The sequence below is a fragment of the Trichosurus vulpecula genome, chromosome 7, assembly GCF_011100635.1.
Source record: "Trichosurus vulpecula isolate mTriVul1 chromosome 7, mTriVul1.pri, whole genome shotgun sequence".
NCBI lineage: Eukaryota > Metazoa > Chordata > Mammalia > Diprotodontia > Phalangeridae > Trichosurus > Trichosurus vulpecula.
Genome location: NC_050579.1, coordinates 21442793 through 21465792, shown reverse-complemented (window position 1 = coordinate 21465792; position 23000 = coordinate 21442793). Strand labels below are relative to the sequence as shown.

The 23000-nt window shown below is 42.5% G+C and overlaps 1 protein-coding gene across 1 annotated transcript in view; it reads right to left on the bottom strand.

Moving 5' to 3' along the window:
• Positions 1-440: 440 nt before the first annotated feature.
• The window catches only part of FKBP6 (FKBP prolyl isomerase family member 6 (inactive)), a 44075-nt gene continuing 21515 nt past the window's right edge, over positions 441-23000 (bottom strand). The window contains exon 9 of the mRNA XM_036768603.1: positions 441-1059. The gene's annotated coding sequence lies outside the window, so the exon portion shown is untranslated. The remainder of the gene's footprint in view (positions 1060-23000) is intronic.

The window sequence follows — 23000 nt, the reverse complement described above, 5'->3', positions numbered from 1 at the left end:
AAATCTTAGTCATCCCCCTTTATAGATGGAACCTCCTCCCCACCAGGGTCTCTTGGACTCCAATCCTTCCTTTGAGCATGCCAGGGACACCTACAGCTTGGGGATAGAGGCCTCAATGACCTTGCACCCCAGAGCAGAGACCTGAGCTGGGACCAGCGACTGAGCAGAAGGCCGTCTGGAAAGTTCCGGCCACAAAGGCCAGCCCGTCCGGCCTTGGCTTAACCCACTCTCTTCCGTTAGTAAGAAAATGGAGCCGCTGTTAGGTTTAACACCAGAGCTCAGCTCTTGTACTGGTGAGCTAATCTGCCTTGGCAAATGGCTGCCCCTCCATCCCGCCCACTCACTTTGAAAGCCTAATCGTCCTTGCACAACAAATTGGCACCAGGTTTGGCTGGGACTGATTCCCAAGGACGGGAAAATTTTTTTTTAATTTCTTCACAACAATAACACATTCTGAACATAATTCTCTACTTTAAAACAACAAACCCTCTGTAAACACACAGAGCCAACTTTATGTGTAACTATTTACATAAGCACTTCAGCTGCTGGGGTAGGGTGTGGAGAGAAAAGCTAAGAACAGCTTCCATTAAAAAACAAAACAACCCCCCCCACCCCCTTTAACCTCACAGGGGCAAGAAAAGGGAGAGCGCTTCTCCATTTGGCAGCAGCTGATGTTACAGAGCTGCTGCAGCCCCTCAAGACTACAGGAGGAAAATATAACAGGGTCAGCACCCGAGAAAGCAGGCCCGTTCACAATACTGTCCTGCCCACCCCGCTTCCCCAAGCCCCACTCAAACAGAAAAGGCGCCACATTCCTGGGCATTCAGGCTGCCTTGCTCAGGCCTCCTCTGTACAGAGAGCTGGAAACCAAAGCAGCCACCAGGAATGTGCCCAGCCTGTTAAGCCCCAGGAGGAGTTTGGCCTGAAACTGTAGGTGCTTTGAGCTCAGAGAAACATGGAGGGGGGGGGGGCTCTTTTTGTCCACCTCCGCCCCTGAAATGCCATCTTGGAGACTGTTCTGGTCCTCTGCCAACTCTGACCAGGCTGGGCACAACGAAGCTGTGGGGGGAGAAAGAGGGCCCATCAGTGTAAGGTACAGATACATCCCATTTTACAGCTGGACAGACTCAAGGAGAAAGAAAGATATTGTTGACTCCTAAATTGGGGCTTTGTTCATTTACCTCATTCAGCCATTTTGGACTAAAATACTTTAAAGCAAAAGTCCCGGACTTTTCATGCTAAGCATCATGTCACCAGGTCAGACACAAACTCCTGTGTTGGGCATTCAAAGCTCTTCACAGCTCAGGCCTGCCCTACCACCAGGCCAAGGACCCCGAGTATCCCAAAAGTCTTAGTGCAGCCCCACATCTCTAAAGTGGACTTCCCTCAAGAACCCCAAGGTCTGGCCAAATTGGATTTCTTCTGTCCCTCCTGTAAGACACTGTTTCCCCCCCGGTCACAACTGCACTATCCCCAAGCCTAAAAGTTCCCCTTCCTCACCTTTGTCTCTAAACTTGTTTCCTTCAAACTCTAGCTGAAAAGGCCACTTCTCACACAAAAAGACTTTCCTGATAGAAGTGCATGTAAAGAACCTTGAATTTATTTCATACAAACACACAAATTCACGTGGTCTATGCGGACATCTCCGTGTGTCTTCACAATGCCGATGCTTCCTGGACTATGATAACTGGAGTACATACTAGGTGGTTAATAAATGCTTGCCAATGGGCTTGAAGTGTTGAGCACCTGAATTCCAGCCCCAGCTGCAGCTCCCACATCCTCTGTGCCCGCAGACCAGTTCTCTCATGTCCTCTGTAACAAAAGGGGTTTGGCCTAGAGCTCTGAATCCTACCATGCTCCCCTTGGACGTGCAGAAGAGAACTTGTGGTAATGAGCTGTTTCCCAGAGACGTAGCTAATTAACAAACACCACCAGAGAGCATGGCACAGAGGACAGAGTCAGCTCTTGTTCCTGGAGTCAGTCCAGGAGACCTGGGTCCGAGTCTCAGAGAAGAGCATGATATGCCCGTGCGCCTCATGCAAAGCTGGGAGCCTGGTAGCACAGCACAGAGGACCCCATCGTACTTCAGGCCAAGGAGTCTCCCCTTCCCTGCTCTCTGAAAGAGCCCAATAGAAAACATTCAGCTCAACCCAGCAAATATTTGTTCAGCAGCTGCCATGTGAGAGACACAGTGCCAGGTTCGAGATTAAAAACAGCATTATCAGAGCTAACAGTACTATGGCTGATATACATTATGGGTTTTATATTATATGGGCTATTTCTATGTGGAAAACATCTCAGTTTCAAACAACTGGCTTACAACTATTTTTTTTTGAACATTCATTCAATTTTTATTATATCACCACCTATTTGGAGTTGTGGTAAAAGCTGTTTGTGGTGGGTAGGGAGGATATGGGACTAGGACCAAAATCAGTGTGTACCCTTGTCCAAGACAGCTAGGTGGCACAGTGGATGCAGTGCCAGGCCACAAGTCAGGAAGACCTGAGTTCAAATCTGGCCTCAGACACGGACTAGCTGTGTGACCCTGGGCAAGTCACATAACCCTGCTTGCCTTGGTTCTGCATCTGTCAAATGAGCTGGAGAAGGAAATGCTAAACACTCCACCATCTCTGCCAAGAAAATGCTAAATGGGGTCATGAAGAGTCAGACATAACCAAAAAGGCCAAACACCACCACCTTCCTCCCACGTATCACACTTTTTCATAAAGAAGAAATCATAGCATTCATTAGGGGAAAACTGACAGGACAGGAGTTAGGCACAAGGAGAATCCATGCTGTTTTTTAAGTGAGAATGATGTGGATGCTTCAAGTCATAGGCTAGAGAGCTTGACTTCAATCCTGGCAGAATTCTAGAACATACTATTTTTAAAATAGTTTATAAGCACTTAGGAAAAAGAGAAGAGCCACCTGCACTACCAAGCACAAGTCATGTCAAAACAACTCAGCTTTCTTTTTTGACAGATTATGATGGCCACAGCCACCCCAGATTTCAGTAAGGTACACTCAAGATATCTTTGTGACAGCGAGGAGTGGCGGGGGATCAAAGAGCATACAGTGAAGTGGACTTAGACATGCCTGAATGCTGTCCAATACTGATTCAGAGGGACATCGGAATGGAGTTCTCCTCAGCCCTGCTCACTCAGCAGTTTTTCAATGAACTGGGTGATGGTACAGATGCTTATCAAACCTGTGGAAGGTCTGAGTCTGGACTAATATGAGAGGTGACAGGACTGGAAGTGAAAAGTTCTCAAACAGACTAAGACAGAGCCAACAGAGGCTCTGAGCCAAGATGGCAGAGGAAAGGCAGGGACTCACTCAAACTCTACCAAATTTCCCTCCAAACAACTTTAAAATAACACCTCAAAACAAATTCTGGAGGGGCAAAACTGACAAAAGGATGGGGTAAAACAATTTTCCAGCTCAAGAAAACTTAGAAGGTCAAAAGGAAAGGTCTGTCTACTGGGATAAGAAGGGAGTGTAGTCCGGTGCACAATGCACCCAGGAAACCTGCATCGAGGTCCTAAAGCCAGGCACAAGGAAGGGGTGAGCCTCCACACTCATGAACATGGCAGCCAAGTCCAGCATGAGCCAGCAGCAGAAGGAAGTAAATCTGGAGCAGCAATTTCCAGAGCTTTCAGGCCACAGACAACAAGGAGTTCAGACAACCGGTGAGAAAGAGATCACAGGGGTCTCTTTGCTGGCAGTGGATGCAGGATTCTGTTGTGTTGCCCATACTCAGTTCTGGGTTGCAGGCCCAAGGTGAGGAGGAGCACTGTTACACTAGAGATCCTGCCTACAGGGGAACAGGGGCCCTGGTCACAGTCCCAGGGTAGAAAACAGTAATTATGGTTGCTCAAAGACCAGAGTATAGGTCAGGATAGCAGTGACTACACCTCTCCTTTGATTATACCACCTAGGAAGAACTGAAAATTTGCATGGGCCCAGAACTAGCGCTGAAAACAACAGAACAAAAAGTCTGAGGGTTCAGACAGTGTCCCCTCCACCCCAGGAGAAGAAGCTAACTTTAATATAAAATTAAGTCAAGAAATATACTTGAAAAATGAGTAAACAATAAAAAAGAACCTGACTGTAGAAAGTTATTATGGTGACAGAGAAGATCAAACTCAGAAGATCAAACACAAACTCAGAAGAAGACAACAATGTAAAATGGCTACATGCAAAGTCTTAAAGAAAAATGTGAATTAGTCTCAGGCTCAAAAAAGGATTCCTAGAAGAGCTCAAAAAGGATTTAATCAATTAAGAGAGACAGAGGAAAGATGGGAAAAGAAATGAGAGTAATGGCAGAGGAAAACAACACATTAAAAATGGTAAAAGAAGCACAAAAATCCACTGAAGAGAAGAACTCTATTTTTTTTTGAGATTTTTTATTTTTAGTTTACAACACTCAGTTCCACATAATTTTGAGTTCCAGATTTTCTTCCCTCCCCAAGACGGCATGGAATCCAATATATCTTCCACGTATAACTTCACATTGAACTTATTTACACACTAGTCAAGTAGTGAAGAATAATTATGACCAACGGAATGAATCATGAGAAAGAAACAAAACCAAAAAAAAAAATTAAAAAAAGAGAAAAAAAAAAACCAAAGGGGAAAAAAAAGGCAAGCATAAAGTGTGCCTCAATCTGCATTCAGACTCCACAGTTCTTTCTCTGGATATAGATGGCTCTCTCCATCGTGAGTCCTTTGGAGCTGTCTTTGAGCCTTGTATTGCTGAGAAGAGCAAAGTCTATCAGGGTTAGTCATCACAGAATCCATATATCTGTGGTTGTGTATAATGTTCTCCTGGCTCTGCTCCACTCACTCAGCATTATATCATGTAGGTTTTTCCAGGTTATTATGAAATCTGTATCATCCCCATTTCTTATCCCACAATAGTATTCCATTAGCTTCACATACCACAACTTGTTCAGCCATTCCCCAATTGATGGGCATTCCCTTGATTTCCAATTCTTTGCTACTACAAAAAGAGCCGCTATAAATATTTTTGTACACATGGGTCCTTTTCCCACTTGTGTGCTCTCTTTGGAATACAACCCTAGAAGTGGTATTGCTGGGTCAAAGGGTATGAACATTTTTATAGCCCTGAGAAGAACTCTTTAAAAGCATTATTGGAAAATAATGGAAATGGAAAAAAAGCTACAAAAGTTCACAGAAGAAAATAATTTCGAGAAACAAGAACTAAACAAGTGGAAGCTAATGACTCCATGAGATATCAAGAAACAATAAAACAAAATCAAAAGAATGAAAAAAACAGAAGAAAATGTGAACTATCTCACTGGAAAAACAACTGACTGGGAAAACAGATTGAGTAGAGACAATTTAAGAATTACTGGACTATCTGAAAACCATGATCAAAAAAAGAACTTAAACATCATATTTCAAGAAATTATCAAGGAAAACTGCCCTGATATCCTAGAAAGAATCAGAAGGTAAAACAGAAATATAAAGAATTCAAGAACGATCTCCTGAAAGAGATCCCAAAATGAAAATTCTTAGGCATACTGTAGCCAAATTTCATAGCTTCCAGACAAGGAGAAAAAAAATAGAATGGAGGGAAATAAACAGTTAATAATCATAACTGTGAATATGAACGGGATAAATTTACCCATAAAACAGAAGTAGAGAGCAGAATGCATTAAAAAACAGAATCCTACAATATGTTATTTGCCAAAAACATGTGAAGTTGAGAGACACACAGAATAAAAGCGAGGGGCTGCTGCAGAATCTATTATGCTTCAGCTGAAGTAAAAAAAAAAAAAAGCAGGGTTAGCAATCATGATCTCAGATAAAGCAAAAACAAAAATAGATCTAATTAAAAGAGATAAGCAAGGAAACTATATCTTGCTAAAAGGTACCATACACAATGAAATAATATCAATATGAAACATATATAAACCAAATAGTATAGCAGCTAACATATAGCAGCTAAATTCTTAAAGGAAAAGTTTACAGGAGAAAACAGACAACATAACTATACTAATGGAGGACCTCAACTTTTTCCTCTCAGAACCAGATAAAGCTAACTAAAAAATAAGCAAGAAAACAGTCAAGGAGATAAACATAATTTTAGAAAAGTTAGATATGATAGATCTCTGGAGAAAACTGAAGGGGAATGGAAAGGAATATACCTTTTTCTCAGCAGTACATGACAAAAATTGATTATGTATGTATATAAAAACCTCACAAATGAATGCAGAAAATTAGAAATATTAAATACATCCTTTTCAGATGATGTGATAAAAATAATACTTAAGAAGACCTGTGGGAACATAGATAAAAAATTAATTGGAAACTAAATAATCTAAGTATGAGTGGTTCAAAGAACAAATCAATAATTTCATTAAAAAGAATGATGACAATGAGATAACATACTAAAATTTATGGGATGTAGCCAAAGCAGTACTTAGGGGAAAATTTCTATCTCTGAATGTCTACACAAATAAAATAGAGAAAGAACACATCAATAAATTGGGCATGCAACTAAAGAAAAAGTACAAAGAGAACAAATTAAAAACTCCCAATTAAAAACCAAATTGGAAATTTTAAAAACCAAAGGAGATATTAATAAAATTTAAAGAAAACTATTAAACTAATAAAAATAGGAGCAGGTTATATGGGGAAAAAACCCAATAAAACAGATATGCTCCTGATTAATATGATTTTTTTTGGTAGGGTAAGTGGGGTTAAGTGACTTGCCCAAGGTCACACAGCTAGTACATGTGTCGAATGTCTGAGGCCGGATTTGAATTCAGGTTCTCCTGACTCCAGGGCCAGTGCTTTACTCACCGCACCACCTAGCTGCCCCATTAATATGGCTTTAAAAGAAAGAAGAAAACCAAATTACCAGTACCAAAAATGAAAATGGTGAATTTATTAACGAAGAGAAAATTAAAGCAATTATTAGGAACTTTTCTGCCCAGTCAATCTGACAATCTAAATGACATGGATGAATATTTGCAAAAACGTAAGTTTCCCAGATTAACAGAAGAGTAAGTAGAATACTTAACCCTATTTTTGAAAAAGAAATTAAACAAGTCATTAATGAGCTTCCTAAAAATCACCACCCCAGGGCCAGATGAATTCACAAGTAAATTTTACCTAATATTTAAAGAAAAATTAATTCCAATACTGTATAAACTATTTGGAAAAACAGGCAAGTGAATCCTGAGAAATTCCTTTTATGACACAAATATGGTGCTGATTTCCTAAACCAGGAAGAGTAAAAACAGAGAAAGAATAGACTGATTTCCCTAATGAATACTGATGCAAAAAATTGAAAGAATATACTAGCAAGGAGATTGGAACAGGTGGAATTTATACCAGGAATGCAGGGCTGGTTCAATATTAGGAACAAGTATCAGTATAACTGACCATATCAATAACAAAGCCAATAAAAATCATATGATTATCTCAATAGATGAAGAAAAGGTTTTTTACACAATACAACACTCATTCCTATTATAAACTCTAGAAAGCATATGAATAAATGGAGCTTGCCTTAACATAAGTAGTATTTCTCTAAAACCAACAGCAAGTATTATCTGTAACAGGACTGATCAAAGTGTAAAGCAAGGATGCCCATTGTTACCCCTTTTATTTAACACTGTACTAAGTAATGCCAGCTATAGCAGTAAGAGAAGAAAAAGAAATAGAAGGAATTAGAATAGGAAATGAAGAAACAAAACTTACCTGCTGGTCCACTTCAAGGACAAAAGACAAACATGGTATCAGGGAGGTGATGCCTTGACATGCAAGTGAATTGGATTTAAGTGAGAGAGGGCTGTGCAAAGTCATCAGCCTCACTTTCTCCCTCTGAGCCATGGGGGTCCAGTGGCCAGATATGGATCAGGACAACCGGATGCAGTAGAGGACCTTGGCCTTTTCAAGCTAAGGTCTATAACAGGTTTCAATTTTTTAAATGGGCCATTCTTTGACTCATTTTATTAAGCTTTAATAACTCAAAACAAAACTATAATTCTTTGCAGATATGATGGTATACTTGGAGAATCCCAGGCCTTATCTTCCAAATATGTAGAGAACTGAGTCAAATTTATAAGAATACATATCATTCCCCAATTGATAAATGGTCAAAAGCTTTGAACAGGCAGTTTTCAGAGGAGCAAATCAAAGTTATCTATAGTCATATATAATAATGCTCTAAATTACTATTGGTTAGAGAAATGAAAACTAAAACAACTCTGAGGCATTGGTGATACATCACCAGACTGGCTAATATGACAAAAAGGGAAATGACAACTATTGGAGGGGATGCGGGAAAACAAACATTAATGCGCTGTTGGTGGAATTGTGAACTAATTCAACCCTTCTGGAGAGCAATTTGGAACTATTATCAAAGGGCTATAAAACCACACATTCCCTTTGACCCAGTAATCCAGGTCCATTTCCCAAAGAGATTAAAAAAAGAGAAAAAGACCTATATGTAAAAAAAAAAATTATAGCAGCTCTTTTTCTGGTGGCAAAGAATTGGAAATTAAGGAGAGACCCATCAACTGGGGAATGGATGACCAAGTAGTGGTATTATGATTGTCATGGGATACAATGACATATTGACGAGTAGGATGCTTTCAGAAAAAATCCGGAAAGACTTAAATGAACTAATGCAAAAGGAAGTACAGAGAAACAGGAAAACGCTGTACACAGTAACAGCAATATTGTACAATGATCAACTAGGAATGATTCCGCTATTTCCAGCAATATAGCGATCGAAGACAATTCTGACGGACCTTTGATGAAAAGTGCTATCCAGAATGCAGACTGAGGCATGCTAGCTTTTACTTTATTTTTCTTGTTGGGTTGCTTTTTTTGGGGGGGGGGTCTGTTTTCTTCCACAACATGATTAATATGGAAATATGCTTTGTACGACTTCACATGTATAATTTTCATCAAACTGCTTGCCTACTTGAGGATGGGGGAGGGGAAGGAGGCTGGGAGAGAATTTGGAAATCAAATTTTAAAAAACAAAGGTCAAAAATTGTTTTTACATTAGCTGGGAAAAATGAAATATTAAAAATGTTTAAAAATAAATTAACCAAAGGAAAAAGATCTCAGCTGGCTAAAATGATGAGCTGGCATCCATACAACTAAATAGAGTGGGGATAAGCATAAAATCTATAGTTGGGTTTAAAGAAAATCAGCTGGATTGGATGCCTACCTAGGTGTGGGGTGGGCTACATCAGAGACATGGATAAAGAACTTAGCTGTTGGCACCCTAAATACGAGATCCTTGTCACTGGCCAGTAAGTGGACATCCTAATCACATTAATACTAACATTTTTGCCTTGTATTTGCAGGCACTAAACAAATGTTCATTGAACTGACTCGACTCTTTGGTGACAAAACACATTATGTCATCTAATCTTTATCACTACCTTGTTAATGTAGATTTTCATGGTTTTAGAATACCTTAGATCACCTAGTCCAACCCTTTAATTTAAAGGGGGAAACCGAGGCCTAGAGGAGGGCACAGACTTGTCAAGGTCAGCCAGTATTAGACAGAGAGAAAGAAATCAAACTAGTGTCTTTTGATTCCTAGTCTAGTGTTCTTTCCATTCCATCATTCTATGTGACAGTAGCTGGTCAGGCCCTTCAGATGAGGAGTTAATGCTAGACTGACTCACCATAGTAAGACTTCACTAGAAGGAAAGCTCCTTGAGGGTACGGATGGCTTGATTCTTTGTATCCGAATCCCAGCACCAAGCACAGTATCTGGTACAGAGTAGGCATTTAATAAATGCTCGTTGAAGATTCTCTGTTATGAAGCACAGCGTGTGTTTGCACAATGGGCAGTCTAAGTTAAGGGTGTAATCTTGATGATTCTCAGTTTCTTCATGCGAAATTAACTTGTTTATCCACAGGAAATCTAACTGTAAGACCCTGGCTGCATGAGCCCCATTCAGCATCTGAGTTTACCAGTCCAGATGGACAAGGTCCTTTCCAAACACCAAGCAAATATCATTGCCCTTCACAGCTAAATCTGGGCCATGTGAAGACCCTCCAAAAGTGCTGAGGTTTGTCCTTCACTCCTGAAGACGATCAATGACATCACAGGGTGACGTCTTGACTTGTGAGTGAACTGGATTCAAGCGAGGCAGAGCTGCACAAAGTTGTCAGCCTCACTCTCTCTTCCAGGACAAAAGTCAGGATGACCAGCAATAGCCCGGGAGGCTGTGTTTGACTTTGTCATCTCTGATGCCTGACCAAGCTGTAAGCACTCCACAGCGCCTGCTTCAGCCACACTCATGGCCATTGGAACAAATGGTTCTGATCCATGCATTCCACTGGAGAAAGCCTCATATGCTTGGGGTAGACATAGCCCTGCCTCACCCAACATGCTTCAGCCCATCTGTCCAGACAGTTTTGCTGGGTATGGCTGCTGCACATGCTACAGCTTTTTGGAGCCCTAAGTGAGAGCTGGATGGCAGGTGGACACCAAAGGTGGAAAGCAGCCTTGGAAAGGGCTTGACAAGCCCTCACACTAGAGGTGCTAGGCCTCCCTGAACGCCCCCTACACCCCCTCCCCCCCACAGAACTAACTCTACAACAAAGGCCCATCGAGGTGTACTGGACAAAGATTTACTTTAGAATAAACAAATCCTAATACTTTAGCCCATGAGCAAGACTTGAGTTTGTCCTGAAATTCACAAGGCCAAGAAGGAAACCTGCTAAACAGACCATACAGTGACGCAGTAAAAGAGCAAAGCAGCAGGGAGATAAATCCAGGAAGCTTGAAGAGACAAGGGAATCCAGCAAAGGATGGGCTGGGCGGAAGAAGGTCAGGGCCCACAAAGGGAGACAACTCGTGAATAGAGTTCTACCTAACAAGCCGCCTCTGAGGTAAAAGAATTCTGTTTCAGGAAAAGACATAATCAATGTGAAATAGAAACCAGAGCCCCGATACAATCGATGGCCAGAAGCAACTGTGCAGAAACAACGTACAGTAACCAAAGAAGAGTGTGAAAATGTAACAGAGAAGATAGAGAGTGATGTAACCAAGGAGCAGCAGAGCAGGGACAATGGCGTCTGGAATTCTGCATGGGAAACGTGAGAACGGAGACAAGGACTGGGAAAATGGCATTGAGGGAGCGGCATTCCCACGGTGTCCCAACAGGAGCGGTCTTGTCCAGTTTTCTCTGAGCACAGACAGGCGATGTTTGAAAAGGGAAGATGGAAAGGCATTTATATAATGTGGAGGGGTCTGGAAAACTGACCCGCTTCCTTCCTCAGATTATTTACTTCTTGGATCTAGGCAGGGGTTTGGTCTGATGTGCACCAGGGCAAGTCTGTTAGCAGAAGCCACGATCTTGCCCAAATTCCTGTTCTCTAAAGATACCGCTGGCAACTAACCGTCGTTAAGGACAGTATGTTCTCTGCCTGCTAATTAAGTGAAAAGAAGAAAATAGTAAGGCTACATTCTCAGGAAAGGGCCTGCCACATGCAGTCAGTCAACAAGCATTTATAAAGTGCCTACTATGTGCCAGGCATGATACTATGTGCTGGGGATACAAAGAAATGCCAAAGACCATCTCAAAGGGCTCACAGTCTAATGGTAGAGAAAACACAAATAACTATGTGCAAACAAGAAATATAGAGAGTAAGTTAAAGAAAAATTATAAAGGAAGGCACTAACCTTAGGGGGAACCAGAAAAGGCTTCTCGTAGGAGGTGAGATTTTAGTTGGGACTTGAAGGAAGCCAGGGAAGCCAAGAAGGGGAGATGAAGAGGGCCTGGGGTAAAGTCATGAAAATACCTGGAGTGGAGACAAATGGAAGGTCTCATTTGGGGAAGAGCAAACAGGTGAGTGTTGGTGAATCGCAGTGGGGAGGCAGGGGAAGAGAGGGAACAGTGTATAAAGTGGTGTATATTTGATCCTGGAGGCAGTAGGGAACCCCTGGAGTCGAGCGAGCAGACAGGAACAGGGATGGGGCCCGAGTGACTGGCAGGAGTGCAGGTTCAGGATGAAGAGGGTATGATCGGGTGGGAGTTTGTTAATCATTGAAGAACGAATTGAAGAAGGTTATCAACAGCCCTAGGGGTTCAGCCTCAGGGTGGAGGCCCCTCAGGGTAGTAAAGAGCAGCGTCTACTGGGAAAGGTGGAAAGGAGGAGGAACTAGGAGAAGGGGAAAGGGAGAGGCAGAAGGGATGGGGCAAAGCATCTCATATCAAAGAGGTGCAAAAGAACTTCTACAAAGGAGAGGAAGATGGAGGTGGGGTGGTTAACCCTGGATCCTTACTCTCATCAGAACTGGCTCACAGAGTTAGGAACATACACACTCAGCTGGGCACAGAAAACTATCTTACCCTACAGGAAACGAGGAGGAGAAGGGGGTGAGAGAAACGGTGCTGATAGAAGGGAGAATGGATTAGGGTAGGTGGTGGTCAGAAACAGAATATTTTTGAGGATGGACAGGGTGAAAGGAGAGAGAAAATAGGATAAATAGAAGGAAAAAGAGGATGAAGAGAAATACACTAATCATAACTGTAAATACATGTTTATAGCAAGTTTCTCATTTTTCAACGCTATAGAGAACTGAGTCAGATTTGTAAAATAAAATTTATGAAAATAAGAGCCATTTCCCAATGATAAATGGCCAAAGGATATAAACAGTTTTCAGGTAAAGTAATCAAAGTTATTAAGTCATATGCAAAAAATGCTCTAAATCACTATGGGTCAGAGAAATGCAAATTAAAACAACTCTGAGGTACCACCTCATACCTATCAGAAAAAGAAAATGACAAATGTAGGAAGGGCTGTGGCACTGTTGGTGGAGCTGTGAACTGATCCAACCACTCTGGAGAGCAATTTGGAACTATGCCCAAATGGCTATAAAACCACAAATATCCTTTGATTTAGTGATACCACTACTAGGTCTGTACCCCAAAGAGAAAAGAAAAGGGAAAAGGACATTTATATATGTATACACACACACACAATTTATAGCAGCTCTTTTTGTTACTGTAGCAAGGAACTGGAAATCGAGGGGATGCCCATCAATTGGGGAATGGCTGAACAAGTTGTGGTATATGATTGTAATGGAATACTATTATTGTGTTATAAGAAATGACAAGCAGGATACTCTCAGAAAACCTGGACTTACATTAACTGATGCACAGTGAGAAGAACCAGGAGAACAGTACACACAATAACAGCAATGTCGTATCACTGCAAATGACTTAGCTGTTCTTAGCAATACAATGATCCAAGACAATTCTGAAGGATTTAAAATGCTGTCCCCATCCCTAGAGAAAAGAACTGATGGGGTCTGAACGCAGATTGAAGCAGACTTTTAATTTTAACTTTCTTTTTGTTATGTATTCTTTGGTCTGTGTTTTCTTTCACAACATGACTAATATGCAAATAAGTTTTTCATGACTGCACATATATAACCTATATCAAATTGCCTGCCCTCTAATCAGGGGACAAAAGAATCTGGAACTCAAAATTGAAAAAACAAAAAACAAAACCTAATGTCAAAATTTGTTTTTACATGTTAATTGGGAAAAATAAAACATTAAATAAAAATTGCAGAAGTTGGAAACAAATTTAAAAAACCCTCAAAAGATACAATACTCAGATCCTTTTCTAGCTTGTTGGCTTCATCAACCCCATCCCTTTCCTGACAACCTTTAACGAAACAACTGAGAGGCTATTCTGGGGAGACGTAAGGCAGTAGCAAGCAGTTGGGCCATCGATTGGTAAGCATTTACCAAGTGCTGGGTACTATGCTAAACACTGGAATTCAGAGAACGGCTAAAACCACTGTCTATCTTCAAGAAGCTCACATTCTACTGAGACAGACAACATGCAAATTACAATTTACCTATGAGATCTACCCAGTGTCCATGGGCCGCCCCTGTCACACAGTAAGCACTTGGATGTGGAAGATCAGTAATCCCAGGGAAAAGGCACCAGCAGCTGGGGGATGGGGAGGCACACCCGGGGGACAGGAAAGAACTCACATCAACATAGTATTTGAGCTGAGTTCTGAAGCTAACTAGAGATTCTAAGAGGATTTGATGACAAGGGGGGGCCATTCCAGGCCTGGGTCACAGCCTGGCATAAGGGTAATATATAATAGGGTCAGAAAGGTCTGCTGAAGCCAGGCTGTAAAGCCCTTCCAATGACCAAGAGAAAAGTTTGCATTTGATGAATCTGGTCTTCTGGCTTAACTGAACTACATCTTCAGGCATGGGAAGAACTGGCAGCTCTTTGGCTGACCCTTCATTTGTAAAAGATCATGGCAAACAGGAGTGACCCAGCAGGCGGGAAAGTACAAAGATGGCAAGAACAGAGTCTGAAAACTCTAGGTCAATAGCAATTCAATTCCTGGCAAAATTCTAGGCCACATTAGCAAAGAGACTTTTAGGGAACAACTAGAAAAGGAAGCTGGTCCCAAAGAACCAATGTGGCTTCATCAAGAATACGTCCTGTCCTAATGAAGAATGGGAATCCCCTTAGAAATTTAGTAAGAATGAATATGAACTTTTACACTTGGATTTTTTAAATTTAAATTTTTAAATTAAAAAAAAATGACCTCGTACAAGATAGGAAAGGCATGGTTAGACAGCAATTTGTTTGAAAAAGAGCCGAGTTTTAGCCATTCACAGCCTAAACAGGAGTCAACGATGTGAGATGGCAGCCAAGACACCTAACATAACCTTGAGCTGAATTAAGAGGCTGAGCTTCTTGGAGGAAGGAGGTGAAGGCCCTCCTCTCACAGGCCCGGTCAGCCCCTAGCTGAAAGACTGGACTCAGGTCTGGGTGAATCAGTTTGGGAAGGACTTCAAGGTCGACCAGTAGAATGGTAAAGGGCCTCAAAGCCAGACAGGGAAATACTGAAGGAAAGGACACTAGTTAGCCAAAAGAAGATAACTCTGTACAAAGGGTCCGGTTCTGTTTGCTGACCTCCACATGGAAGACTAATCCCAGAGGGGAGACACCAGGCAGGGGAACAATGGGCACAAGTTGTGAAGAGGCAAGTTCTCAGAATTCGAGCCAGACCAGCCTGCTTTAGGAAGGCCTGGCTTGGCCCCCACTGCAGGTCGCTAATGGCCATTTGTTGGGATGTTGAAGTAGAGAACTTTTTTTGCGGGGGCGGGGGGAAGTTTGCCTCAATGGCTCTTTAGGTCCTTTCTAATCGAAATTCTATTAGATATTCATATCAATACTTTATTCTAGTTTGTATTCTTTTAATACAATTTAATGTAATTAAATATTTATCATGCCACTACCAAGTACAGAACACTGAGCTTGGCACTACGAAAGAGATAAAGTTCAGATGAGATAAAATCATACTGCCTTGAAGGAGGGCACAGCTTGCTAGGGTGTTCAATAAAAGCCTTGATTAAGCATCTATTATGTGCTGGGCACAACAGCTGATAGGCCGACTACGACCAAAGTAAACTGGTCCCCACATTAAGGGGATTTACATGGATTTTAGAGGGAAACCACATGAACACAGAAAAGCCGGGGCCAGAAACACACACACAGACATTTCCAGGGTCCAGGGAGGTTCTGGGGAAGGAGGTAGCGGGGAAGGAGGTACCAGCCAGTGCAGGCCAGCACAGGCTTCCTGGAGGAGGTGGCGCCTGAGCAGAGGGTGTGCTCAACAAATAACTACAATATGGAAAGAGTTTCAGAAGTGTTTGTAATTGCAAAGAATTGGAAAGAATCTAAATATCTAATGGCAACAGGAATCAGGGAATCTGTGGGTCGTTGTGGTCCAGTCACATGTCTGTGACCCCACATGGGGTTTTCCTGGCAGACACTGGAGGGGTTAGTCATTTCCTGACCGATGAAGAAACAGATAAACAGGGTGAAGTGACTTGCCCAGGGTCACCCAACGAGGCAGTGTCTGAGGTCAGATCTGAGACGAGGCTTCCCACCTCCAGGCCTGGGGCTCTGTGCGCTGTGGCACCACCTGGCCGCCCGGAACTGGGATGTAATCAGTGGCAAATCAATGACATGAAAAGAGGCAAAGTGGTGAATGTAAGGAAATGTGCAAAGATATAAGAGATGTGAAATGAAGAAAGCTAAACCACAAGGACCAGACAATGACATCAAAATCCAAAGGGAAAATACACATGTAAATATAGAAATGAATGCATAAGCAGTGAACGGAAGGGACTACAGTAGTGCACAAACCACTGGGCATGGAGTCAGGAAGACGTGAGTTCAAATCCAGTCTTAGACACTTACTAGTGTGACCCTGGGTAAGTCACTTAACCTCCACCTGCCTCAGTTTCCTCCTCTGTAAAAACAGGGGTAATAATAGCACCTACCTCCAAGGGTCGTCAAGAGGATCAAATAAGATATTTTTAAAGCCCTTTGTAAACCTTAAGGCATTAAATAAATGCTAGCCATAATTATTTTACAAAGTTATAAACGAACGTTTAATTGGTTGTGTTAAAGCTGAGTACACAGCTGATTCTCTTCTCTTTTGGTAAGAGACTGGCAGTGATTTTCCTTCAGCGTATTTCCACACCAACCATCTAAAACCAAGAGCAAGTGTGATCTGTACATGGATAAACTCGAAGCCTTCCCAAGAAGAATGGAGGGAAGCAAGGATGCCCATTATCATGGCTATTTTTCAACATTGTACTACAAGCGCTAGCCAGAGAAATAAAGAAAAAGAAACTGAAAGACAAAGGGTAGGCAACGAGGAAATAAAACTATCAGACTCTGCTGACAGTATAACCTTATACTTAGACAACTCTAGGGAATCGATTACAAAATTAGTTGAACCAACAACGTTAGCAAAGCTGCAGGATATAAAATAAACCCACGTGATTATCATAGTATATAGTGTGAGATAGTGGTCTGTATCTAGTATCAGCATTTCTATTTATTACCAACGAAACCCACGAGAAGAGACAGAAAGTAAAATTTTATTCAAAATAAGTGCAGACAACATAAAATACTTGGGAGTCTCCCCGCCAAGACAAACCCAGGAAACATATAAACACAATTACAAAACAATTTTCACACAAATACAGATCTAAACAACTGGAGAAGTATTCATTGTTTGTAGGTAGGTGGGGCCAATGTAAAAAATGGCAATTCTACCTCAATTAATTCACTTATGCAGTGCCAAACCAAAGATTAGCTAAAAAAAATAAAATTTATTTGAAAGAAGCAAAAGTCAAGAATATCAAGGGAATTAATGAAAAAAAAGCAAGGGAAGGTGGTCTGGTATTACCAGATCTCACACTGTACCACAAAGTGGTAATCATCAGAACACTCTGGTACCAAGATATAGAATGGTAGATCAGCAGAGCAGGTTAGACACATAAAGAACAGTAGTAAATGACCATAGTCATCTAGTATTTGATAAACTCAAAGATCCAAACTTTCAGGTCAAGAATTTACTATCTGACAAAAATTTCTGGGAAAACTGGAGAATAGTTTGGCAGAAACTAGATACAGATCAGCATCTCATATTATGATAAGGTCAAAAATGGGTACATGATTCAGACATAAAAAGTGGTACCACAAGCAAATTACGGAAGCAAGGAAAAATTTACCTGTCTATGGAATAATTTACCAGATCTACGGATAATAGAACTGTTTATGACCAAACAAGAGATAGAGAGCCTCATAGGAAGTAAAATGGATAATTTCTATTACATTAAATTAAAAAGTTTCTGAACAAAGCCAATGCAGTCAAACTTAAAGTAGGAAATGGGAAAATTATTTTTACAGGAATATAAAAAAGGCCTCATTTCTCAAATTTGTGGGGAACTGAGCCAAATTTATAAAAACAAGAGTAATTTTCCAATTGATAAATGTCAAAGGACATCAATAAGTTTGCAGAAGACAAAATGAAAGTTATCAAGTCACATGAAAAAATGCTCTCCATCACTATTGATTAGAAAAATGCAAATTAAAACAATTCTGAGGTACTATATCTCACACTTAGCAGATTGGCTAACGTGACAGAAAAGGCAAAGGACAAATGATGAAGGGGTTGTAGAAAAACTGGGACACTAAGGCACCACTGCTGGAGTTGTGAACTGGTCCAGCCATTCTGGAGAACAATTTGGAATTATATTCAAAAGGCTATAAAACTGTGCATACCATTTGACTTAGCAATACCAGTACTAAGTCTATATTCCAAATAGATTAAAGGAAAGGACCCACATGTACAAAAATATTTAAAGCAGCTCTTTTTGTGGTGGCCAAGAATTGGAAATTGAGGGGATGCCCATCAATTAGAGAATGGCTGAACAAGTTGTGGTATGTGAATGTAAAGGAGTACTATCGTGTTATAAGAAATGATGAACAGGTGGATTTCAGAGAAACCTGGAAAGACTTATATGAACTGATGCTGAGTGAAGTGAGCAGAACCAGAACTTTGTACACAGTAAGAGCCACAGTATTCGATGACTGACTTTGATAGACTTAGCTCTTCTCAGCAATGCAAAGGCCTAAAACAATTCCAAAAGACTCATGATGGAAAATGCCATCCACACCCAAAAAAAGAATATGAAGTCTGAAAGCAGATTGAAGCAGACTTTTTTTTGTTTATGATTTTCTTTCTCATGGTTACTCCTATTCATTCTAATTCTTCTATACGACATGACTAATGTATATATAGAGCCTATATTGGATTGCATGCCATTCTGGGGAGGGGAGGGAGGGAGAGAAAATTTAAAACCTATGGAAGTGAATGCTGAAAACTAAAAACAAATAAACTTATTTAATTTTTAAAAAAGGAAACAATGAGCAAGCTGACTTTAGAAAAGCCTGTTAAGACTTCCATGAACTGATGCAAAGTGAAGTGAGCAGACCCAGGAGAACGCCGTACACAGCAATAACAGCATCGTCGTGATGCTGAACTGTGAAAAGACTTAGCTACTCTGATCAAGACAACTGTGAAGGACTCATGATGAAAAGTGCCATCTGCCTCCTGAGAGACACTGTAAAGACTGAAGAATACTTCTTTTCACTTTACTTTTCTTGTTCCTCCCCACCCTACCCCCTACAATATGACTAATTTGGACACCTGTTTTGTGCAACTTCAAATGTATAATGGGCATCCTATTGCTTGCCTTCTCAATGGATAGGGGAGGTACTAGAGGGAAGGAGAGGATCTGACCTCAAAATAAGAAAATGACTGTCAAAAAGAAAAAAAAAAGCCCCAGGATACGACTTTAGGTGACTCTGTGGCAGCTCCTGTCCACTCCTCGGCTTGAGGAGCCCTGACTGGGCACGGAGGACTCTTTTCTGCTCCCCAAGTGCCTCCTCTTGTTACTACCTTGGCAAGTGCCTCCTGTTTCTCTTCCATCGCTTCTGGATCCCTAAATGAAGAAAGACTGGGCAGGAACCTTGCCTAAGCAGGACCTAAGCAGGCCATCACACACCATATTAGCCCCAAAGAGTGAGCTTCCTTGCTGGTGTATGGAGGAGCTCTATCCATTTGTTAAAGTGGGAGTCTGTCTCACAGAACAAAAGTTGAGAGGTGAACACGAGAAGTTTTTATCAAAGGCTGTGGCCATCAGCTCTGGGATCAGTAACCACCCAAGGGGCAAGGTTCCCAGAAAGTTACCCGGATCTGGTGAGCAAAGGTACTAAACGGGAAATGTCCAGCAACAGGTGTACACCAGGGGCAGCATTTCTGGAGGAGATACCCTCCACATGAGCTGGACAGTCAACGGCAACAGTAGCACGAAGCTTTTCCCAAGGTCTGCTCCAACTTGCAATGCAATTGGTGGCACCCCAATGGGTTTGTGCAACAAACAGTTTGAGGAAACCTTTCTCCTCCATCTTCAAAACATGGAGACCTCCAGATATTGTGGAAGTTTCCTTTAAAACTCAGCACAAACCCTATTATGGGCAGGGCAGAAAGCACTTGACTATTTTTTTAAAATGCAGAATGAGTAACTAAGCTATGAGCTTCTTGAGGACTGCGTCCCTGATGCAAATCAAGATAACTACAAAGCGAAATGGGTGTTCAGTGGCTCCAGAAGGGGCCAGGAGACCATCAAACTTGACACCCTCATTTTGTGAAGAGGGGGATGGCCCAAAATGCTTTAAAGTGACATGTCTCGAGTCCCACGCCAAGAATGTTGAAGAGCCAAGCCTAGAACTCCTGGGTTCCAGTGAGCATCTGAAAGTGAGATGGCACTTCTTTTCCAAGATGGGAGGAAGTCATCCTAGAATCAGCTGAGTTCTGGGGCTTTGCCAGCCTCCCTCTCATTGATAAGTCACACACCAGGAGCAGAGAATGTAATGAAGCCCATCTCTGTGCTTCAATGGGGCAGGAAGCGAGCTGGAGTGTGAATCAGAAATAGAGTCCGTGGCATCAGCCAAGAGAGGATGTGGTGAGAGACAAGGGAGCCAAAGAAACTGAACCAGGGGAAATGTTTTCCAAGGGAGGAGTATTAATGAAAACGGACTAACCCAAATGGGGTTATATATAGTCACACAACAAAGGGCCATTTCACTGGAATCTCCTGGATTCTGAGGCCCAGAGGGAGGGAGGGTATTTCACAGCCACTCTGAGGTCAGGATGCTGTATGCAGCAGATGCCCAGAAAATGACACTAGACATGCCTTACAAGAAAATGCAAGCCTGGCAGGAGGTGCCTCTGAGGAGGCGCACGTGTTACTTTTCAGGGGAGGGGCAGAGGACGGCTGCAGAGGAAACAGGAATTTGCACAAGTCCCTGTTTGTTCGATATTCAAAACCAGGCCAAGCTGGGACATCAAGTGCACTCTGTGGAAGCTTTCCCCTTGCTCCGCATCCCCTCTTCTAGCTGCTGGGGTTGGTCATGCCAGGTCTTTGCCTCACTCCAGGTCCTTGAACTGGAGGCAAAGACTTGCTCTGAAATGGACTGCTGGGCTCAGAAATGTGAGGAAGCTTCCTGCCGTGCTGGGCCGGTGTGTTGTTATTGGCCTTGCTCTGCAGGGCTGACTCCTCCTGTGCTAGATTTTGGGGACAGGACCAAGCCAGCAATCCAACCTGCCAACAGGACGTGCACTGGCCTGAGCTCCGCCCAAGCTCCCCATCACTATGGAGCTCCTGGGGACCTGCCATTGCTTTTCCCAGAAAGATATTTTTAAAAAATTAAGATATTCTTTCCCTGAAGTCGGACAGGCCAGACAGTGTGGTTTAATCGCTCAATCCGATTCTCCAAGGTTTAAATTTCTTGTCTGTGCGAGGAAGGAGAGAGGGAAAATCCCTAAACAAATGTCAGTGAAAAGATATAAACTAGCAGCCACCCCCAGAGAGAAAATTCACAAGGTGATCATTTTTAAAACCGTTCATCTCGAACCTCTAGGGTTTCAATCAGAGCTCCAGTTTGAAATCAAGGCACAGTGACTGTGACTATCCTACATTCCAGAGTTTTGGTGACCATGATCTAAAAACACGGGAGAATTCCATCACCTACAGGCCATGTCCCTGGAGGCAGTGCTCACACACCACTGAAGAGAACTCTCTTCAGGTTTATACCAGGCCACAGATTACAGGTGTCAGGATTTTGAGCTGAAAGGGACCTCAGAGATCACTCAGGTCATACACACGCATTTTTTTTTTAAAAGAGAAGGAAACAGGTTCCCAGTCAGGGATGGCTGGGAAGAGCAGAGGTAGGGCTGAACCCAACCCCCCCCCACCCTGGGCTCTGGATGAGAAGAAGTTAATGACGAAGAGGATCGAGGATGGGTCTGAGAGTCAGGAGAACCTGCGCCTTAATTTCCTCTTTCATACAGAGAGGCTGACTTAGATGAAGATGCACAAGCACAGGTCAGAGCCGGCAGCACATTCAGACTTTTGGAAATTTTCCACGAAGGACGTGTCAGCAGAAGCGTCTCACCTGCCCATGGCTGCAGGCAGCCCCAAACTCCTGAGTGGGGCTAAGCCAGATTCAGATAGAAGTGGGAAACGTTTAACAAGATAAAACCACAGCCAACCATAGATAATGTTAGCAGGGGGTTTTCTAAGCCAATCAGTAGCTCTTAGGGCTCCTTCTGCCGGTCCATCCAAGGGAGGCAGCCCTGTTCTGCAGCATCTCAAGCAGATCCCCAACATGGGATCCAATTCCCTACTTTTATAGACCAGGCTTTGCTTTTTTTTTTTTTTTGCATCCACTCTTTGGGGCCCAGCTGGAAGCTCCCCCCCATCAACATTCTGGATACTGTTCTTAACGACCCGTGAACTCACCTAATTGGGCTAACATCCAGCCCGCATTTTTCTGTCTTGTCTACAAGGCTCCTGGGAAAAACCTCAAACACCTTCCTAAAACTGATCCGCCCCAGACCTACCATTAAAGGGATGCTATGGTCAGGTGTAGTTTCATTTCCCCAGTTGAAGAGTAAGCGCCCTGCGGGTAAATCCATTTTTAACACATAACCTTTGGAAAAATAACGCTTCTACTTCTGATGCCACAAGGCTCAGGCTGTAAGAAGCACTAAAATGTACTGGTTCACTCCAGATAAGTGGGGGGCTCTTGTGGCTAGAGTCAAAAACTCCTGGCTCCACCTGTAGCCCTGTCAGCTGCATGACCATGGTCAGGCTTCTCAAGCAGGCAGGCTCCAATTCCTCACCCACTGCATGAGAATAACAACACTGGCACAAGCCTCACCTGAGGGCAAGTGAGCTAGAATCTCATTACCACCAGTTCCTGGAGCAAGCCCCAACATAGAGAAGAGAGCAAGAAGGGAGGGGGCGACTCGGTCCCAGAACAGGACCTTCCAAAAGATGCAGCCAAGGCAGAGGGTAGAGGCCCAGCACTGAGCTGGCAGCAGCCGCCTCCTCGGGCCACTGCCCACCACCCCCCACCAAGGACCAGGGGATGGGGGGGTGGACAAGCACTCATTAAATGCATACTATGTGCTGAGCATTAGACCAAGCACTTTATAAATGTTCTTGCTTGGGCCTCAAACCACCCTGGGAGGAAGGTGCTGAGGAAACTGAGGCAGAGTTTAGGTAGCTTGCCCA